Genomic DNA, 8,384 nt, shown 5'->3' with positions numbered 1-8,384 from the left:
AAACCTCCACCTGTGATTACTCCCTCTACCACTCACCTCCATGTTGGAATCGCTCTTCCACCTGTAAGACAGCACCATTTCAATCCAACTCAATTATCACCGCTATTTCCGTACCACCGAACCAGTACTTACCTTCAACCTACCCTTCCAGATCCTGGCTCCTGTCCCTCGTTAACACTGTAAATAAAGTCACTTACCTTTATCGTTGACTCCTGAGTCTGTCTGTCACTGAGCTGCTCACATTTTGACTAGTCTGTAAAATCCTGACAGAATGTTATCACTTTACTAGAGAGCCCCACCCCCCACCCCACCATAACTATTTATTTTAGCTAATACAATACAATAATACACTCAAAAAAACAGCAAAAGAAGAATCAGGTGATGAACTCACAGGTGCACCCTGCAGAGTGACAGAGGTACTGCCTGCCTCATTTCAGGCTTTGTCAATGTAATTTTATATTATATCAATAGATGAAATATATAATAAAATACACAAAGGTGACAGCCCTCTCTGTGACGTGGCAGTGTGTGTGTCTGCATAAATATCTCATGAACCACTGGATGGAATTTATTGAAACTTTAGGGAAGTAATTAACTTTTGGAGCCAACCCATTTCAAGGTTGGTTCAAAGTGCTTGCCACAGTCAACTGATCATTGAAAATACAACAATGCAATGATATTTAGAATTCAGTCAATTTTACAGATAATGAGGTGAAACTTCATATGGTTGTAGCTGAGAGACATTTTCAACACTTACTCTAAGTGCCACTCACTGTGTGAGACTGTCGTTTACAACTTTTGCATTAACTGCTGGAGTCAACTTTGTTTGACTGTTAGTAAAATATCTCATAAACCAGTAGACAGATTTTAATAAACCTTTGAGAACATAATCACTGGGTGTACATCTACAACATATTATTTTGGAAACAATTCAGTTCAAGGTGACTGCCATATCTCAACAACAATAGCTAACACCAAAACAGCTCTAACTTTATCAGTTTTACAGATAATTTGTTGTGGTTGTAACTGAGAGTTTCTTTTTTTAAAACCATATAACTTTATTTCCACCATAGACCCAGAAGACCTACAACTTTGTCATTTCTCAACATAAGGAGACCTTTGTCTAAAACTCTGGCATGGAAGGCAGCATGCAATATGCATTCTTTAAAGGAACGTTAGGCTTTAATTTAAATGTCCATAAAGTTTAAGCTTTACATCACACTCGCTGAATTCCCTCAAATCTTGATTTTCTGATCATGCCACTATAAAAAGTGTGCTCCAATCCCTTTTTTTTCTTGTCCCATTTTGTGTTTGACAGCTGCACTTTCAGCTGGGTAAAAACCATAAGTCTCTTGTTACCATTAGACTGTTTTTTTTGTTTTTTCTTCCTGGTAACATTAACGTCTGAGTTAGAACTTTTAAAATAATTTATCTCAAATTTTGTGAATCAAGAACTTGATGTATCAACTACGACATTTTATGTGATTATATATTGATGAACTGGGCTATGAATGAATATGAAAATAAAACATCTTTATGAAATAATCCATACATACACTTAAAGTGGGTCACAAAACTAAGACCATAGAGTAGTCCTGGTTAGCTGGCAATTCCTTCAAATGCCAGGAATCCCTGGGCTGTAAACATATTTCTCTGACTGTCCTCCAACCTTTCTCAGTGGGGGTACTAAGCACCAAGGCTTCCCTCTTAATGTACCAACCCACACACCAACTGGGACTCTGGGAATTACAGCCAGTAGAGTGCACATGTACGTATAGACACACACACACATTCGACTGGCTCTGCTAATGAATATAATTTATAGTACACAAATTTAATCTTCACATTTCTCATAATGGAGCTTTTGTTTTTGTTTTTGTTTTTTTACCATGGAGAAGCACTGATCTGCTTTTCTGTTCTTTTGTAGAAAAACAAGATGGATATCATTTTATTTTTTTTTACTGTGGAATCATGATAATAAAAAGTTATGCTGCTATTTCAAAGCCCATATTTTAAATGTCTTTAACAGTACGGTGTGATGAAATTCTCAGCTAGGAGAAATTTCTGGAAAGTGTTTCAGTGTTTCTCATTCACACATTCACGCACACACATACACATGTATTTCTATCCTTAACAAGACTCTGTACCAACTTTTATTAAGTTTTGTAGCGTACCCCGACTCTTACCCTAAACCTAACCAGTGCATGTCTGAACCTAGCCTAAATTCACACCTTAGTCCAAACTTGAACTAAAAAAATAGATCTGCTAAGAATAATTTTGTCTGAAATGTTGTTACAGTTTTCTGAAAAGTGAGTTGTTTTTGACATCTTCTGTGCTTGATTTTTATTTAGTTCAGTTCTTATCCGTGTGTTTCTGTTTGTTCCATTATATCCTGTACAGTTTTGCTCCTTGTGTCCTCCTTGTTCCTTGTGCCATTACATACTCTCCCTCAGTAGTTTTCCATGTTGTTCTGCCTCACCCATCTGCACCTGTTCCTAGTTAGTAATCAGTCACCAGTGTCCACTTCCCCATCAACCCCAGCCTTTATGTTCAGTCTCTTTCCTGCTCCTTCTTCAGTAGTGCATTGATGGTTTCATGTTACGGTCAGGTCTTGCGCCTTCTGTCTCCTTGTGATCTTCTGTATTTAGTTTTCTTCTTGTTCTTGCTGCCACATCAGCCTTTGTTTTTGTTTATTTAAAGTATTTAGTTTCTTCAAGCTCCTCATGCTGCCTGCATTCTGGATCTGACCTTCCACCAAATGTGACAAAAAGGTTTGGTGGAACAATGCAAGGCTTTGTTTTTGGTTTAAGTCTGAATGTGTTATAATTTGGTGATGTTTATACAGATCAATAATCAAGATGAATAATTAGTGTTGTTTCAGTGTAAATGTTATGTTTCTGTCTGAGATATTAAAACCAGAATGAGTGAACAGGTTGTGCTGGCAATTAACCCAAACTCTTTTTACCATGGTGATGTGGCCGTTCAAACAGATCCTCTGGCAATAGAAACTTTGACTTTCAGCTCAGCAGCTGCACAGCAGGAGATGTTGCTCAGGTGTGTCTAATAACAGTTTTCACATCATAAACCATTTGCCATCATAGCCTCTAACTGTCGCCAACATATCAAACCCTCTAGAAATGTTTGCACGGTAGTTTTTTAGTTCTCAGAAGGCTGCACAAGTTTTCAGTCATTTCATTGTTGATACATGTGAAAGTTTGTGTGGAAAAGGGCATGCGTCACTTTTTTGTTTGTACACAACCTTTGTCCATGAGGCCCCAGGTGTTATTTATTGTTACTTTCTCTTTGGTCAGTTACTGGAAAAAAAGCAAAAATACAAGTGATGAAAGCTTCTAAAATACTTTAAATTATGGAACAAAAACACTTGTCTGTTTTAAAGACAGTTATGTAATATAATATATAATAATAGTAGTTAAAATTTAAGCCTTTTGTACTTCACTTTTTGTGTTCTGCAGAACTTGAGAAGCCTCATTCTCCTTCCCGTCATGAAATATCCCATAACATTACAAATGCAAAGGAGACACACAAAAATATATAACCATATCAACATTCATAATGCATAACACTGTGCAATCTTATGGAATATCACAAGTGTTACACTCAGAGTATATATTGTAAATGACTGTAAGCCTCTACCAAATCAAGAGTATGTGTTATGAATGACTCTCAGCTACAGCAACACTATATTTTAGCACAATATCTGTAAAATTGATCAAATTATTGCCTTTTGCTGTTTTCTATGGCCAGTTGGCTGTGGCTGCCAACTTGAAATGGGTTGGCTCAAAAAAAATAAGTTTTTTTATGTATATCAAATAATTTTTTTCTGAAAGTTTTAACAAAATTCATTCAGTGTTTTTATGGTAGCAGACAGAAATACAGACATGGGCAAAAACATTATCATTCGACTTCAGCTTTTGTGGTGGGTGATGATAAATTAGGGATAGTATATGATGTAAATGATTAGACACATGAGGAAGCAAATGTGTCTCTGATCGTTTAGGTCTTCTTAAGGCTGCAAAATAAACTGTTGAATATTCTTGAGATGTGTTTTCAGTGACACAAAAACTGTACTTATTCGTTCTTATTTTTCTTAGAAATATTTAATTTTTCTGAAAAGACAAGACTTAAACTAGTTTTTCCAGATATATTTGCCAGCAATGTGTTTATATGTAAACAGTAAAATTTACATTTAGAAACAAAAGAAAAGACTTTTTTTCTTTTTTTACCATGAACTTTTTCATGTCACCTTTACTGTTCTGCTCCACAATGCACCTGCCGGAGTGCATTGTGGAGCACACTGAGACTGGTAAACACTGACATCAATGTTCACAGCAGGATCTGAATAGACTGCAATATCCCAGCTAAAACTATTATCCTCTAATGGAGAAAACCAATATGGACAGGCCTTATACTTCCATAGAACTGCTCAGAATGGGGCGTTAACACACACAGTGAACACCGACTGTCAGCATGCTAACTTTATTAGCAATGTGGCTCCATGCTGGTTATGGAAATAGAATTGACTGGATGACCGTGGGGGGAGAGTTAGCATGCTAGCATGAGTCTGATAATAGAAGTCAATTGAAGTCAAAGTGAGCGTGGGTGAAAGCCTAAATTGAAGTGAGGCATTTTTTTGAGTGTTTGTGCGTACTTGCACTGCTCATCTTATGGGGACATAAAGCTGTGTATGAGGTCATTTTGTTTGTATATAGATCTGCTCCTGTTCATGATAAAAAACAAATTCTAATCATTTAAACGATTGCCTATTAAAAGAAAGACTTGGATGAGGTTAAGTTTTAATTTGGATGGGCAGACTTCTCAAGGGCATATATTTATGGAATGCCCTCTGATGTGATGGAGACATGGCTGTGTGTGTGTGTGTGTGTGTTATGACATTGTTGTCAATACACAGAAATTCTATAATTGCAGTCCACTCCTGGGGTCAGTAATGGAATTCTAAAACACCATGGTTAGTATGGGGTTTGTGAGTGCACCAATAAAAAAGTGAACCCATGGAAGTGTGGCTTTTTTGTGTGTTTGTGCATGTGGTTGTGTGTACAATGCTATAAAATGTGCCTATCAGCTAGGACCATATGCCTTTGGGCATACTGTAGATTGCTACAATAATTGGTGTCAGTCCTCTGCGTGTCTTTGAGTTGACATATTGTATGGCATTACCTGCTGTTTCATGTCTGCAAACACATGAGTGTAAATGTCAGTCTTCATGATGTCAAATAGACACAAAGACAATCAGGTGTAAAAAATTAAACAATTAGAATTAAATCTTTTTCAACAAATTACCATGGATTTGTTAACATACATTTTCATAAACATTCAGTTTGTTTCTGTCAATGAAACTGCAGCAGCCAGGTCAGATCTACAGTGTTTAGAATGTTTTGATGAGAGAGGATCATCTATAAGGCACACTCCAGTTGTTGTTGTTCTGTACTTGTACACATCATTTGTTTCCTTGGAATAATCACACAATTGGCTAGACTACTTAATGCCTGCTCACCCCAGCAATCAACCAACCATAGCAACAGATAGAAGAACTATAGAAGAATAAAGCATCCTCACAGACATCTTAGCCTTATCAGACAAGTTCTAACTGCCCCTGGTTGTTGCTGTAGCTTTTAGTAATGTTACATGAAATAAGCTGCCTTTGCAACATCACTGTTTACATTATGCAGTGCCATTGAATGTATTTTTTTAATAATCCTGCCTCAGTCATTCTTGCTTGATTGCACAATTAAAATCAGTCAGAGTTAAGGTTGTAAAGTACAAATAGTATGTAGAGACACTTTTCCCTTTTCATTTATTTTATTTGTTGACCAAATTAAATCTTCAGCGCACTGTTTCAGCTTTTCTTTTTGACAGAAACTGACAGAAAGTTGGTGTCAGCACAAAAACTGACAATGAAATGACAGCTAGGAAAGCTGTGGAAGATGAAACGGACTACTCAAGTGAGAATCTGAAGAGTGAAGGTCAAATGGGGTCTTTTTCTGGGGTGGAAGCTGTCTTCATTTGAAAAATTTACAGAACTGAAGAAAACTGCTTCGCTTGTTTAATCAGAGTAGTGCTAAAACTGTGTTCAGTTTAGTAGAATGCAACTGAAATGTTGTTTATCTAAAAACACATTAGTGGAGACAGGTTGGCAGATAGAGAGCAGGGAGCTGACAGGCGAGCATGTTGTGGAAGACAGTGTGGGAGGCGATGATGGTTTCACCTGTCTCCCAGTGAGTAAACTCTAACCCCAGATGACTCCAGTACAAACTGTGCTCCTTCAACAAGCAGAGAAATCTGTTTATCTACCTCCAGGCATCGCAGAGCTTCTTGCCGGGCTCAGACACACACTCCAAATGTAATAGGTTGGAACTCGGCTCATGACCTTGCTTGTCATCTTCACTCATGTTTGCTGTCACTTTCAAGTACAATGAGAAAACTTATACTATATGATATATGATAGCCAGAGTGCAGCTGAGCAACAGCTAAAAGCAGCAAGAAAAAAAGGTTCCAGTTTACTTTTTTGTTTGTTTGTTTGTTTTTACTTTTAGCTTGAGGATGCAAAAGCCTCAGCTATAGAACCTGAAGTAGTTCTGTATTTAAACAAGATTGTAGCTTTGACAGTCGCTGTGAACATGTAGCTTTCTGCTCAGAAAACTTCTTACTTAACTATTTTTAAATAATTAAATAAAGAGTCTTGATAGAAAATAAATGAATAAATAAATAAAACTTTGCAGCAAGTCATCATCTGTTCAGAAACAAACTACATAAATGAAGGTAACTACAAGTATATTTGATATTTACTGTTGACAACCTTGATCATTAAAGAGACAAAATAGTTAGCTTACGTTGTAAAATGTCACTTTTGAATCCATCCATCCATCCATTTTCTTTACCTGCTTCTCTATTCCAGGATGCGGGGCGCTGGTTCCTATCCCCAGCAGTCTCTGTGCGAGAGGCGGGGGACACCCTGGACAGGTCGCAAGTCCATCACAGCCCTTTTGAATCCTATTAATATATTTTTTTCTTTAATAATTGTAATCTATAATAAAAAAATGGACACAATTTGGTAATAATATGATGTGTTACTAAGGCACTTAATAAAATGTAAATGGAGTCCACTCATATTATTGTTGTTTTCAGCTGTACACAGTAAATGCACTGTTGCTCTGTTCGGTTGCTGAACTTACTCATTGTCACCAGGGGGCGCAGCTGTCACAGTGCAGGGCAGAGAAAGTGTGCCTGAAGTTTGTAAGTTTAAATCTACATCTCCTATTTTATTATAACTGTCACAAGAATTATGATGGTGTTGTAGCTGTATAGGTAAAAGTTTTCCCTTACCTTCATTTAGTAATTTACATTTTAATGCCTAAACAACTGTTGTTAAGGCTTAAACTCAAGCACAAAATGACTAAAGTGTTCTAGATTTTGTGTTATTGCTTGATATTCAATGTAGTTCAATTCAATTCAAAAATGCTTTATTAATTTCAAAGGGAAACGGAATATTGTTGTAACTCATCCTCCTGGTTTTGTTAAAGAGTTGTTATAGATGCTGATGGCAGGAAGGATCTCTTGTAGTGGTCGGTCTTGCAGCGGATCTAAAGAAGCCTCTGACTGAAGACACTCTGTTGTATCTGTTGTGGTAAATGTGGGGGTGAGTCTAAGCCCTCTCCCTGCAGATCCAGCTGTATGTCTTTGGGCATGATGGTGATCCTCTTGCTGTGGCTGACGCACAGGTTGGTGTCCTCAAGAGACCTGCTGGCTTCCTGCAGAGGCATGACGGCTGACCTCTGGAAGGTTGGTCTTGAAGTCCTGAGTGATCTCCTGGATCAGCCGCTGGAAGGGCAGCTTCACGATGAGCAACTTGGTGGACTTCTGGTAGCACCTGACCTGTAGCAGTGACGCTTCTTCACCGGTGGTTGTGGCGCTTTTAGGAGGGACTGTGAAGGCGAGCTGCGTCCTGGGAGCTTTACCTCCGGTGGATTTATGGGCGGTCTGCCTGGTTCTGGCCATGACTGGGTTCCTTGAGGTTCCTCTGTAGATATATGGGCTGTAGATGAGGTATTATTTGGGCTTTTGAAATGTTAATCAGCTGTTCCAAGGCTGAGTATGGAACTGGGGAGGTGAGTGGTTTGTTTTGGTTTGATCAGCTACTTAACTTTATTTAGTTTAAATAATTTTCTGCCTTAAATGGAGTAATAACACTGATCATTACAACAGTATATTACAATTACAGATCAGTACGTTTGTAACTTGCTTTTAAAACAGCTGATCATAACAGTTAGTATGCTGTTAGAATGCAGAATTTCATTTGCTCCACTGCATGCTTTAAACATTCTATCCAGCTTTAATCTTCATGATTA

At 37.7% G+C, this 8,384-nt stretch overlaps 1 pseudogene; it reads right to left on the bottom strand.

Moving 5' to 3' along the window:
* Positions 1-7,619: 7,619 nt before the first annotated feature.
* LOC119616687 lies at positions 7,620-8,135 on the bottom strand (annotated as a pseudogene).
* Positions 8,136-8,384: the final 249 nt, after the last annotated feature.

The sequence above is a fragment of the Kryptolebias marmoratus genome, linkage group LG22 (genome assembly GCF_001649575.2).
Source record: "Kryptolebias marmoratus isolate JLee-2015 linkage group LG22, ASM164957v2, whole genome shotgun sequence".
Lineage (NCBI taxonomy): Eukaryota > Metazoa > Chordata > Actinopteri > Cyprinodontiformes > Rivulidae > Kryptolebias > Kryptolebias marmoratus.
Note: the sequence above shows the minus strand (reverse complement) of the source record. Positions and strands in the feature narration are given on the sequence as shown.